Raw genomic sequence first — 15046 nt, 5'->3', positions numbered from 1 at the left:
GAGATGAAGGTGAATGTTGCAAATCCGCGAGGCGAAAAGACCGCTGCCTCCTTTTTGCACACGATTCTTTATACGACAAGAGTACGTTACGCGTTTTTTCACGAAGCACAAAATTGAGGTCAGGGTCGTGTAACGTCACATTTGTTAGCGACAGCGCATGCGCGCAGTACTAAAAAGACTACTTTTCACTCCTAGGACTTGAAAGTGGTATTTTCAGTACTCCGCGCATGCGCATTCGCAGACTCACTCGAACTTCATAGAAAACACGAATGGCGAAACGTATAAAGCTTTCTCCTGTATATAAATTTATTTTTTCTCTATTCCATTTATCCCATGCGACGATTTATAGGTTCCTTGCAATTCAGGGAAAAAACTTGATCGAGCAGCTTATATCGGGGCTTGTTGTAAGCCGCATCCGATTCTCGTCGTACGTATTATACCTGAGACTCATTTCTTATCTCAATTAATCCATCCGTGAGATGTACAAGGTGGTATAATAAATGTGCGAAAAACGTACAAGTGGATCCCTAAAATCTTCACGGTGTAACCAGAATTCCGAGTTACTCTTTCAGCGCAGACCCGTGAGGAAAATACAATGCTGAGTAGAGGCGTGTCCAAATTACTCTCAATTACGACTCCACTCGGGAATGTCTAACAATTTTATGCGGCGAAAACAACTTAAACAAAATGTGGAAAGATCAATTATCGTCGAGCGGTTCCGGGCTTTTCAAACATTAATTTCTTCCACAATTTCTGAAATCTTTGACTCAAGAACCGATTCTTCAACTCCGATCGCCCTTTCAATGTCGCTTGTAAATTGAATCGTGAATACCAAATGAATTGCATTCCAAGTCAACGGTTCGGTTCCTTCGGCATTGTTCCTTTGAGACGAACTGCAATTAATATAGAATAAAATTGAATAAAAAAAGTATGAGAGGCTAGAATATGAATAACTCGATCAATATAAAATGAATTTATCTGAAATAAATCCTGATCATAATGTTTTCAGGGGATTGTACACTGTCTAGTTTTAGATGTAATGTGCAAAAACGCATTGACCCGACAAATCCATTGATTCACATCAAATATTTTCATCCAGCTGTATTATAATTTCAGAAATCAAGTGACATAGAATATATTCTCAAAGAAAATGATCTGTCGGGTAAACGATATTACTGAGATAAAATTAAGAAAGCGTTTCACGAACGTTACTCCGCAGAAAAAAAGTGCTGGTATTTATACTCGCTGTTAGCAGAATTGAGTCGGTTTGAATACCGGTTTGAATTCCCCTGTATTCCGTTAAAAATGTTTTATACAACTCTAAGGGTAAAAAACTTTTTACGTACGTGAATACTGGGTAGCATTGAGGATTTTGTCGAGCCAAAGGGCATGTAATTTTCATGACGGAAATATTCGTTTTACATAACATAAGTTTGGCTTACGTGTCTTTTTTTGGCCGCGTTCCCTACGTAAAGTAACCGTTTTTGCGAGAGTACAAAAAACAAGTATTTTTACGTCCTAGGATTAAAAAGTACTCTTCTTTGTACTTGGATTGATAAAAAAAATTGCAAATTAACATTTATTTTTGTAACATAAGTATCGTGGGTACCATGGAGGTAAAAAAGGTTTTTTTCACTACGCAGATTTGCAATATCCACATAAGTAAAGAGATCTATATTTCTTGTATACCGTGAGTCGAATCATATCAAAGGTCAGCGAATGTATTCGCCGCGTGATGACATAAATAACCATCGATTCAAATTACAGCTACAGTAATTTTGGCTGTCGGAATATCGTAACGCTGAAGTTGCAAATACAATAATAAAATTCACCTCAAGGAAACAAAATAAAAAACAACAATTTTCTCTCGTTTGGGACTTGCATGTTAATTCTACTTTCAAAATTACTTCTGCTTGGATTTTTTTCCTTTTTTTTTTTGTTCGTTAATTTTTATCTTGATAAAAATTGCGGGTGATTGTTCGCCGCGAATTCGACATTCAATTATAATAACCAACAGACTGTATCAAACTTTTAAATACGAACTAGTGATCTCGATGTAGACGAAAATCACCCATTGATCCGTTTATCGCTTGGCACGTTGTTCGAATACTGCTGGCAATTTTTCCACCGAATATTGTCGATAACGCTGAATCACTGGCGATGGACGATGTGCACTGAATTGTTTTTTTGTTATTCTCTCTTCCTTCCGGTTTGTTTCAGTTTTCAGTTTTCATTTTTTTTCACCAATGCAGGATGTTATTCGCTATGCAGCGTATTGAAATTTAAAACGAGTTGCGACACCGTTGTGTGGCGCATTTCGTTATTTTCGCCCGTGTTAAACGTGTTGTTAAACCTGCAGCGGCGTGGAAAGATCCGGTTGAAAAAAAAAGTGCAATGAAAATTTCAATCAGAAAAAGAGGTCACGTAATAGGACGGGCAGATTTCGATTGCAAATTTTCAACACACTCTTGGGCTAAAATAGAGAAGTTTTATTTTTCTGAAAATCTTCTCAAAACATTTCCTAGTGATTATCGAAGGAAGCATCACTGAATGAATGAATTTTATTTCAGGTCAAAATAAGGATGCTTAACGCTTGAACACGAGTCTCCTTATATTCGTGTGTGACTGGGTTGAATTTTTTTTTTTTTTGTCTCAATCAGCCAGTCCTAGTGAGCGACTTCTTCCAGCTGTCGGGAAATATTTACGAACGGAAATTTATTATCGAAAACAGCTCGTCATCTCTCTGCACGACGGGTAGAATATGGAATTACAAGCATTCAAGTGACGGGCATCGGACGATCAACGTTTACACAAAAAATGCTACGTAGGTTCGGAGGGATTATAGTACGGGACAGCATAAAACGAACGTCAAATATCGATACCAGTATCAATCGACGTCACTGCCCAAAAAGGACTGCCCGTCACGGTAATAACTTTTCCCCGTGGCCGTTGAGGTCAGGGATAATGGAACGGAGCGAGCCCTTCTGACATTCCTTCGCATGTTTGGGAACGATCCCTGCCCCGCGTTCATCGGCTGTCGAGACTTGATGACTTTTTTCGTCGAGAATCTGTCCGGATTTTGGGCGGCTTTGCGATCTGTTGTACCGGAATGAACAGGCGTGGGAAGTTTCGCGAAGCGAGCGGCCACCCTGTCGGCTCTTTCCAGGTCATCCCCCGACGGCAGAAAGTAGTGGCCGCGAAATCTCTCGAGAATCCCGTACTCGACGCCTCGTTTCAGTGCAGCTTTCACCTGATCATTTTTCAATTATTGAACCGTCGTAGGACCCGTTAAGGACGGACGCCGGTGAAAGTTTGACGTTGTTTGCGAAATAACTAAAAAAGATGCGATCGAATACTCCTTCTAAAAAAATTTAACTTAGGGTAGTATGTTTAATGTAAATATTTTTTCAAATACCCACGATTATGAACAAGAAATGTTATTTTCCGACCAAAAAATTGTTAAAATAATTTTATATAAAACTCTTAGGACTAAAAATCTAGCCACTAGCTCGAATTGATAGACAAGTTTTAAAGATTGTGTCAAAATTTCAAGTCAATCGGATAAAAATTAACCGAGGAATCTACGCCACCGGTTTGAGAACGTGGTCGTTCGCTACTTATGTCTGCCATGCCGTCATCTTGTTATTAATTTCAGTGAAAAAAAAATCTAAAATATTCTTGAAACTATAAATAACAAAGCCTTCAACCTCAAACTGCTTCAAGTGTTTTCATTTTATTTGAAAAGAAATCCTTGAATTAGGTATGATTTTAGACCATCCAAATTGTACCTCCACCCCTCACTCATGTACTTGTGATAGAAAATTTTCAGCGCATCGCTTCCAAAAATTCCTTGCGCATACACTTTCATCGCAGAAGATTGAAATTTTTTTCGGAACACATACTACCATAATCTAGATTTTGCTGGAGGGAATTTCTATTCACATCTTTTCCAGTAATTTCAAAAACGAAAAACTCGATATCATCAAAATTTCACCGAAGTCCCTCCCTCAGTTAATTTCATTCACCGGGCTTTTCGCCACTCGAGACAAGAAAAGCCGACGGTCTCACACGCCGAGTCGCATACTTTCAAATGCAATATTGACCCTCAAAGCGCTTGGGAAACATAATAATTTCTGTTACTTTTGAGCTCCCCTAGGCTGCGTGCCGATCGTTTCGATTCACGGCCCCAGAAGCGTCGATTTTAAGCCCGTGACCGATCGGTTCTACGATATTATAAGAAACGAAATTTATCGAGTGGATGAAAAGCGGTGAATGAAAAAAAAAAAATCACCTTCGCGACACGAAAACTGAGCGAACAGGAATTCTTACTTGAGGTTTTATGCGACCCTGGGGTAAATCCGAGGCGAGTGTTATGTAGTCAACGATTTTACCAGAAGTCGAGCCTCTCGTCTCCCGGAGATTTTGAATCGCTGCGATGACGAGTGCCGCGATTTTGATCGGCCTCGTTGGCTTCGCTTTCTTTGGATTTGTCTTTTGCCTCGTCATTTTTCGTCCTGTCTAACCAGATCGATCAGGTTCCAGTGTCGATCATCAGCCCCGCCCAAAGCGCGTCGTTAAATTTTACTTTCCTGGTCTATCAGAGGTGCGACCATTCAACCGAACACCGTAATTTATCATCCGTCATGGCTGGCTGTTTGCAGATGGTGACAGTTTCTTGTTCGCGTTGGCATGCCGTTGACTTTTTCTTCCCTGCCACAAATCACTCGCGGCCAACTCGACGATGAACAATTTTTAAATTTCGGTCTATCGGGGAGAAAATTGAGACACGTTGGAGTAAATTCGACGTCCCTGCAGTGTGATGTTCTACGTAGGTATGTGAAAAACCTGATCCCTGGTTTTACACGGAACGTTAGGAAATCTTCAACTTCAACCGATGTTCAATTCGTGCGATTTAACCCGCTCCCTGCACTGCATGCAGTAAAAGTTTCTTCCTAGATAAGTATCCGGCGAGTTTTACGTTGGATTACGTTGGACGGGACGGATAGTTTCCTATTTGACTATTCAACCGTGGAGTTTGTGCGATAAAGAAAAAAATAAAGGAATGCAAAAAAATAAGTAAATAAAAATAAAAAAATTGCTGCAAAGACAACGCTGCTCAGGATTATCGTCGAGTGAATCGATACGGAGTGTATTATAAACGATTCCCTTTACACTTCTCTGTAGTAATTCACTTCCTTCCTGATTTTAAGAAACGATACGACCGTCTAGTCTGTCTCTTTGAGACCCCAAACGGTCCGTCGCCGTTCGCCACCTACAAGTAGAAGGATATTGCATTCCTCTGATGGGATGCTGTACGGACACAGTAGCCATGGCGACAGACCGTGGCTGCATCGCCTGTAATTGCGCGATATTTTCATATCACTGGTGCACTGGCCTGAAATCATGTCATATGAATCTCGAGAGCCTTTGATCTACGTTCTATGTAAACGTCCTTCGAGACATATAAAATTAAACGCGGCATATCAGCTTATTTTGCAAGTATGAAACTTTTTCATCCAAAGATCACACTTTTTCACCACCAATATACAATATTGAAATGACAATAACGTCGAACATTCGATATTTCGCTACCCAGTTATCGATTTTTCAAACTGGTAACAGAGCTCATGCAAAACATTTTTCTCCATGCTGTAATGGATTAAGATATTATATTAGGGTGTCCCGAGAGTAGAAAGATTTTGATTCTTCATGCTTCTAACCCTCAAAACTTGAGGTTTGTCAGAAAAAAAAACATCCTTTCTAATTATAACAGCCAATTAACGTCTATGATGAACTTTTTCGAAGAAAGAATTTGAGACCATGGAGATTGTGTTTTAAATTAAGAGGAACAAAATTTAATTCATTTTTTTTTTTTTAACATTATTACTTTTATAACAAAATATAAGGTCCTGTTACACCCGCACAAAATTTCGGAACAAGCAAGAAATTTAAGGGTCAAGGCCTTATCGAGTTGACATGGAATGTCTCGTATATTTTTACATTGATAATCACTCGATGCTGTCGGTACGAGTTTTCACGTTTTACCCAGCTTCGTAAACGGCATATTGTAGTTTCATAGCATTTAACGGCTACGTTATGTATAATGGCTCTTTTGTGCGGATTTCTATCGCAGTTCATTAGTTCCATAAATGTAGGTAGAGAATTTTATTTTTCAAGCGTGGAAAACACCTTCCATACCTCTAAATCCTGTTGTAAATTTTTCTCTTCGAATTGTGCTACACAATATTTGCACTGTAATTGGAAAATAAAATCCATGACATGCGGAAGGAAAATGGATATTCCACCGCTGACGCGGAAAGCCCCGTAAGTCTACCTCGAACCTTTTCTATATTAGATATTCAAACAGGAACACCTTCAACCTCTGCAGATACATGCGAGTTAATACGACTTGATTTTCAAAGAGTCCTGAATTTCTTTGCATGTCATTTTTGAAAAATTGAAAAAGGTTTCAAAGACTTAATTATTTTGCTTACATATTTTTCGCAAAATTACGTTAACGACAAAAATGATTTCTTCTGAAAAAATAATACCAGTATGATATGGGAGATTCTTTCTAAACTGGGCCGATTTTTACAAAGTGTTTCTAGAAATTTTCAAATATTTCTCATATCATAATGCTACCTAAGAGAATTTTTCATCGATTGTTTTACATTTTTTGCACCAACCATTTCGTACGTTTTTTAAACACCGTGAGTTTATAAAAAAAATATGACAATATTTGAGCCATTTTTGGCAAAAAAATGGTACAACAGTTAATTTCCTTTCACAAATATTGATTTTGTCAAATAACAGCTTTGCATTCTTTCTAAATTTTGTTCAGTGAAATGTCACTTTTTTGTAGTGAAAAAAAGAAAATTTGCGATGCTCTCTAATTCTTTGGAGAAAAAGTTCTACATTTTCTGGACAGAAGTGAGAATTCACTAAAGAAAATTTAAAGAGGCTCCCTAATTTTTTGAATATTCCTTCTAAATGTTTTGTGGTAAAATCTCACTCTCACCGAATTAAAAGAGTTATCTATCGTCATCAAAATCATACCAGATTTTCCTTGAATCATTAAAAAATGTCGATAACATTTATGAACCCATCAGCTTTCCATGGTTCAGGGATAAAACAACAAAACGAATTCGTAATCTCTTGAACAAGTAATTAACCCTACAAATTGTACGAAGACATACAAGTTATGATATCTTTTCATTGTCAATTACACGAGTTTGAGTAGGAAGCTGAATTACAAGTGAAGTTCAAAAGGCATTAGCCAGTATGGCTGATTGCGAACACACGGCAAGCTAGTTTCAGAAGCCGAGTGTATGACTTCTATAGTCGACTCACATACTCGCGGGTTTGTTAATATCATACGATGGAAATGAATCAAATTATTCAAGAACTTCCGCGTTTACGAACCTCAAAGTGATGCTTGCGCGCACGTTCGTATGTGACGCAGTAAGCCTCTGAGTTATGGGACGCGCTACGATCCCACTATAAATTTCAGATGCAAATAATCCAACTCACTCATTTCGCTCTCTTCCGGTTGCGGGAAATGACGTTGCAGAAAACATTGCGAGCGATCCTTGACTACCTTTTTTCTCGCGATAACCGAAAAATACAGTTCTGGATAATAATTGAAAATGAACGAGTTTGTTTCACTGTACCATAATTTCTTGTAACTATTGAGACAATTTGACGTTATCGAAGCAATAAACCGATGTTACGTCTTCGTCATCTGAAACATGTACTTAAAACTAAAGGAACAGATTTAGTATGGCAATAACCAGAAAATATCGTACTAACCGTAAGAATCACATTAAACAATTTATTTGTGCCACATTTTCATTCGATTTCAACAATATTTTAACTATTATTGCAAGGATTCAAATTTTTAACAGAATTTTCTACCAACTTTGACGAAATGAAATTGTTCTGAGTGCAATATTACGACTGAATTTATGCACAAGGTACGTGCACTTTTACTGCACCGTATCGCAGTCGCGACGATATGGGTGGCACCGCGAAAAACAAACCCTCAAAATATAGCGCAATAACAAGCTGCACTCAATCCACAGCTCACTCACGTCTCGCGAGTATCTTTTATCCATCCGCATTCTCTCGTAGTTCGCGTAAATAAATTCACGCGAAGACCGCAAAAGGAAGTTTTTCTCTGCTAAAGCAATTTATTTTCTCACGCAAAATTGTTCCTCAGCTTTTAAATGCAATGTTTTTTGGGGCGTGATTGAAATTGCGAATTTAAAAAGTTCCCCAGGCGCTTAATTCCGAACTATTACTCGCGGAACTTGAAGTAAATTCGAAACTTTGATGTTTCGTCAAAGTTTCATTTCTTTACTTTAACTTTCGCCACTAAAGAATTTGGAATTTGGCGCTTTCGGAACTTTTCAAATTCGAAATTCCAACCCCGCCCTTGTTTTTTTTTTTTATATATCATACGGTTTTATAATTTATTTTTCTATACGATTTAGAATCCTCATAAAACACACAACGCGAGCCTTGTTTATGCTGATGTGTCAGAAATGTGTTCTTTATTCAGCATAAATCCACCGAGATTTATTAAAACCATTAAAACCTCTATCGAAATTAGAATTTCAATTTATTCTCTCTAAATTATTTGGTTGGTGACTTGGTTCAAAGTTTGGCAAATAGAAAGATATCAAATCCTTAGTTTTCAATCAACGAAATTACCACACGTTCTACTTTCGATGATTCAGTGACGGTGCCACCTCAAGCGCCCGTCGTAGTAAAATTTTTCCCTGTTGCTAGGGGCAGCGAAATGGTCAGCCTAGCATCGTTCCTCCTATTCCCTCTGGGGCTGTAAACTCCGAACCAGATTCTGTCGAGATACACGAGGGAATGGTGAAAGGAAATAGATTCAAATTTCTCCGTGAATGTACGTATATTGTGTATACATTGCGATTACCATTTCATGAAGAAGACCGAGCTTTCGAATATAAATATAATACATTCGTTGAAAAACCGCGTTATGCCGTTTTCAGTAAGCTCTAAACTTACAAAAGAACGAAGCTCTACATATCCTCCGGAATAGCTGGTGACTAGAGGTTTAATCGTGCGTGGAGAAGAGAAGTAAAATCGGTGCACCAGCTTCCAATAACGGGAGTATACGTATAACACACATACTTCTTTTGACATTCATTTTCACCCGGTTCGCTTAAAGCACGACTAACAATAAGTGCTTCAGCGAGCAGAAAATTTAGCAGGTCTCTTTGCAAAATTCTCCATATTCGGAAGGACCCGTAATTCCGTAACGTTCTGCCGTCCGTCGAAAAAAAAAAAAAAAAAAATTGCCCGACTCTCGGATCAGAGCTTTAGGTACTTTCTTCGACCGTCTAGCTTCTGAATTTCGGCTGGCGTGAAAGGAGAAAAAAACGAAGACGGAGAAAAGTGAAAAAAACCTCAACGTTTTTCGTCGTTCCTCTTCGTTGCACTTTGGATCCATGGGCACCGTGGGGTTCTACCCTCTGCATATATACGGGATAACCCCGCAGTCGAATTGCGTGACACCTATTGCCAATTCTTTCCCATTGTCACGTTTCACGCACGTCTTTTGAATGGAATTTCACGCCGATCAGCCTTTAGATCTTTCTCGGCAATGTTATTAGGAACTTTAATATCCACTCTGCTTGATGTGGATTCTGAACATTCAGAGAATTTAGTCTATAAACAAACCTCAATACGGTTTTTGACAAAAATAGGAACATTGAAATCATCGCGCATTGTGATTCCAAGAAACGATTCTATTTCCCGAAGGCCGCAAATTCGAGCATTTCAAAATTCTTGAAGACAAGTTCTTACCGGTTCATGTAGGTGTTGCTTTCCATTAATACTTGACGAGTCGTTATATTAAAATCTGTACATCTGATTATAATTTAAACAATCGCTTCAATGTTCATGTTACTGATTTCCAAAATTTTTCGAAGAATGTAACTTTAAACCTATTTATTACGGGTTTCATGTGTGTTGAAAATTTTTAGAGGATTCAGCTAATTTCCAAAGATTTCACAGGATTCTAAATAATTTCGAAAGATTTTATAGTGCTTCAGGAGTTTTATCTAATTTCAAAGAAACCACGAAATCTCAGATAATCTTACGAGGTTTCAGAACATTTTACCCGTTTTCTACGGATCCCACAATATATCATATTTCATAAAGTTCAGATGATTAATTTACTAGAGATTTCACTTGTTTCTGAAAAATCTGACGGAATCCAACGTAATATTCAAAAACTTCAGGAACATTCAAGGTATTCAAAAGATTTGAAATAATTTCACGAGGTTTATAACATTTAATCGTATATCTGAAGAGTAGTAAATTGGTCACTTCAAGCCCTGTTCGTCACCTGCTCAACAATCCGTTTAAATTATACAAGTATAAGCAGCAGCAAAGCTAAGTCCGCTGTTGTTGTCGAAATCGAGGGTAGACAGTGAGGTGAAGGGTGCAGGAAGAAACATGCATTGCGACGGACGGAATGAAATCCGGGGTAGTCGACCCGAGGATAAAGATGCCTTATAAAGTCGGAAAGTACATAGCAAGACCCGCGGGGATCGTAAACCCGGGATAGGGACCCGAGCTTATCTACAGCTCGAATTGATAACGTCAAATTCGATCCCATAATGTATGTGCAAACGGAGACAAGCCGAGCTTAGCCGCCCTAGGTCGAAGCCGTGAAAGGGCTAGCCTAAGCCCATTAATGGCGCAACCCGTGGCAGAACTTCCTATTGCGAATGGAGAAAGCGTGGCTTGCATCTTCCAGCACGTATCGGTTACTGCGTTAGGATGTTTGGCTTGGGGATCGGATGGAACGTTAAAAGTTGTCTCGTGGCTTAACTTTCGGGGCGCCCAAATTTGAACGGATATGAACAAGGTGTAAATTGAACTTGATTAGAAGGACCAGCCGGGATAACGCGGATTAAACCGAACGTAATAACGGACAAGAGCGCTTCACTTGCAGTTATAATCTCGTATATCATCCAGGGTTACGGTGGTTGCGACTATTCGCTCCGAACCCATTAATCACAGCCATATTGCACCCGAGACTTGCCCGTGTATAGTTGGATGTATCGTACATACACAGGCCTCCGATTCCATGCTATATGTATACCCATTTGTACGATAGAACCGTGTCGCAATCAATATTTGCGGAATCAAACCAGTGCCAAGTAGGTAAGTTTATGACACAATTAGAAAATGCGGGTCAAGAATCATTCATCCGACCATACTCGTCGCCGCATCTTTTCCTTACGTGAACTGTAACTATACAACGTGCGTCATAGCTGGAAAAGTAAGGAATATGAAAAAGCACCATCTTTTTATCGTCCATAAGATTTTGACGGTAAGGTATGCCTTGTAACGTTGGAAACTGCGATGCGTCTACTATGATGTTGCATCGGAATGCCAACAATTTCCACAACCTTTCCTGACGACGTAGATGCTTCGTGCTGCATTCTGAGCAGCATGCCTCGTGTCTTACTTCGTAACGTCACCCGGAACTCTTTGCGCAGCGACAAACTAGGGTTCTGTAAAAGTCCTTATCGTTAAAGTCATTCTTTGTTGGACCATCTGCGATTACATAAAAGTGCGACTATAAGATGAATTTTCTTTGAGTACCGTAGAATAAACTTGATTTATATTATAAAACTCGTTCGTCTAGTGTGATTTTACACTTGTAAAAAAAACTTGAGGTCATGTAACATCATTACAATTACGATTATTACTTCATCTTGTGCAAAGTTTTGCAGATATGCTCGGTATAGTGTTTTGATTTGATGTCGCAGACTTGATGGATAGTGATCGAAGTTGGCGAGCATCGTTTGACGAGTCGTAAACTAAAGTTAACAAATCATCACGACGACAAGTCTGAGAAAACTTTGTTCCAGGTAACGTTAAGTAGTCGTGACTACACTGAAAATTGTAGGATGCCGAAGAGTTGGTGAATGATGTGGTACTCGTGATGAATGTGACGACAAGGACGCAGAGGAAATTCTGCGAGGAAGCTTATTCATTCTTTTGTTTTCACGTACTTGTCGATGAAAGACCGAACCCCCCCGCAGAAAAGCGGCGAGCAACGTTGATGAGCTCAACTCCAGAGGGTTGGCCACGTTTACTCTTCGCGATTGAGCTCGCGAGCTCCTTTACCCAAGTTGAGATTCTCCTATTCGTTTAGACCTAATGGCTCTCGTCAACGATGATAAAATCTCAAGACACTCCAATGTTACGCCCCGATACACACAGGAGAGAATCAGACCTCATCTTCTTGCCGTTCCTTTACTCTTTCGGTCGACCTTTTCCCCGTAGGTCGGCACCATTAACCCCGAGAGAGTGTACATGTATATACATGTACTTGAAACGACTGAGTATCAGTAAGTACTTACCCTCGTTCCTTCTGTATCAATTCTGTCCAATTTGCAATTATATTCATCGGCTTTCTCTCGAAATTCAAGATACACCTACATAAATAATAAGCCAAGTAGCGCGCTTGTCGAGACGAAGACCATCGTTTGACTAATTAAATACAGATGAAAGATTTCGACTGACAAGGAAAGTAACGCAAGTTGATCTGTCCGATTGGATTTCTTTTTTAACATGTTATAGTAGACTGAAAACTAAGCGACACGTATCTCGTTTATCCGCTATTAAACATTTTAAGGGAGTGCCTGAACTGTTCGCCTGAAAACTGATAATGACAGTCAATACTTTAAAACAAGAAAAAAAAAACTACAGTTTATGCATGACCTAATCACCAAAATCAAGTAATCATCGGAATTTTAATGTTCAGTTTGACTATTTTTTGACAATGGAAAAATCGACTTACAGTAAAATTGCAAACTGTTGGCTATAAATTGAAAACCTAGCGAACACTAGTGAACGTCTCTATATTCGGTTAATTTGCTTGATTTTCTTCCGGCAAGAAATCAAATACGAGTCGACTGCATGTTATAATTACTTGGAAACCGTTTCAGGTCTCCGATCAAATCAGAGTTAGAGGGTTGCAAGCAGAAAATTCGACAGTAGCGACACTAGTTTATCGGTGATAATAACCATACACATCATCGATTCACATCTTCAACTGTTCCTCACTTCTATGATTCGGTTTTTTCTCGAGTCAGGATTTTGGAACCTCTATTCCCAGTCACTTAGCTTCTTCAGCAATTGATCAACGCACTCGGCGGTGATTCGACTTCAATAAACGCGTTTGATTCTGTAACTACCGCGCGATTATCTCTCGGCGAATATCCCAAGATGGAGTAAGGAGAATACTACGAAGGTGGCAATGCGCGTCAGACCTTTGCAGAGATAAACCGAGTTATCGAAACTATTTTTGTACGGTTGAACGTCTCCCTGGTTCTCGCGTTACCGTATCCACCTGCTTTCGGATTCCAAGAATGGATTCGCTGTTTCTGAGTACGGAGAAGCGGGCACGCTGCCAGGCCAAGCCGGGGCGTGAAAACTTCGTTCCATCACAAAGTCCTTCGGCCCCATCCCTTAACCGTCCATTCGGCTTGAACGTGAGCCAGAACAGCAGCGCTCCGTTGCACCGGTAGAACGTCACCAAACGCGACCGGCTTATCCACCCCTTCAATCGCACACCGTGGAGGGCAAACACTGCGGACCGGAGTCTTTCCGATGTAGAATAAGCTCACCGGGAATACATTTGCAAGTGTATACAAGCAGGGAGCCTCTGACCAAACACTCCGGTACGTGCATGCATCTGCGGAGGCGTAGAAGACCGGGGCTGCAGGTCGCCTGTGTTTTAGTAGACACTGTGTATCGGGGCTTCGACGCCCCTCGGCCATCAGACATTATCGTTAAATTCAAAAACCGCGAATTGTTATCTGCAACGGCACAGCTGGTTCGACGGTTAAATTTCCTGATCAAGCGTAGATTCTGGCCGATACTCGTAGCCATTTAGAGTGCGAAGATTATACTTTGCGTGATGTATGGAAATTATCAGGCAGTGGTTGGTATTTTGAAGAAAAAAAAAAAAAAAAAAACGAGAAACAAAATTGTCAATTTCGTTCTGCTTTCACCAATAAATTCTATCGGCCGATCGATCTGCTGCGTATTACGTCGACAGAGAATTACCACGAAGTTTAACTTACGCGTGCGCTTAAAGCGGTAAAATTTTTTTTTTTCATCGAGAGCTTATGTCACGCGGATTGTCCGTCCGATGCGAAAGTTTTAACTCTTTGGTACTTTGAACGTTACGAGGAATTCAATTTGCAGCTCTTAATTTGTATTACTCCACCCCGACCAGGATACGCAGTTATTCATCCAGACTAAGCCACCGAGCATTTCCCAGTCAGGCTCGAGGAAACCCTTTTTCCGGTTTGAATTCGGCAAGTACCGGCACGTATTCAGCGGTTTCTCGTTTCAAACGATTACGAACAACTCATGACAACACGAGGGTCATACAATTGTTTCCGAAGTTCAATAAGAACAGACGGTATGTTAATTTAGTTCCAACTTATTTGCTCATCTCATAAAAACTCGTATAAACAATTGCTCAATATTTGAATTAATTTCGAGTAACGCGGGAAAAAAATAGTGGCACTGAATGTTACATCGAAGAAAAAGAAATGGATGGCGCAAAAAATTGCATCGAAATGAAGAAAGATCCGTACACCGACTGTTACTTGTCTAAAAGTTTTTTGCTTTCTCTCTCTCTCTCTCTCTCTGTCTTTCCAGAAAACGGTAAACGAAAAAGTTGGACACTCGCACACATGCGAGCACCATCTGGGAGCAATATGCTTTTATGATAGTGAGAAAATACTGTAGTCCGTGGTACTCGGCGCAAAGTAGAAAAGGACGAGGCAGCCGAAAGTGTGGAGAAGTGCTAAATAAGGCCCGGCAAAGTTTTATTGAATTTTAGTGAGTTATGGCCCGGTAAACAATCACTACCGTACAGATCTCGGGGGGAAACTGAAAGGGGGCAGCTCGATATCCTTTAAATCGAACGAAGAAACGGGCGCACCTGAATTCGCCGTGCGTAGAATCAATCGGA

General features: G+C 39.8%; 1 protein-coding gene across 2 annotated transcripts in view; it reads right to left on the bottom strand.

Annotated features, from left to right (window-relative positions):
- Positions 1–15046, bottom strand: part of LOC107225916 (TWiK family of potassium channels protein 18-like) — a 261304-nt gene that overhangs the window by 215978 nt on the left and 30280 nt on the right. The window lies entirely within an intron of this gene.

The sequence above is a fragment of the Neodiprion lecontei genome, chromosome 3 (assembly GCF_021901455.1).
Source record: "Neodiprion lecontei isolate iyNeoLeco1 chromosome 3, iyNeoLeco1.1, whole genome shotgun sequence".
Taxonomy (NCBI): Eukaryota; Metazoa; Arthropoda; class Insecta; order Hymenoptera; family Diprionidae; genus Neodiprion; species Neodiprion lecontei.
The sequence above is the reverse complement of the archived record's forward strand: the minus strand, read 5'-3'. Positions and strand labels throughout refer to the sequence as shown.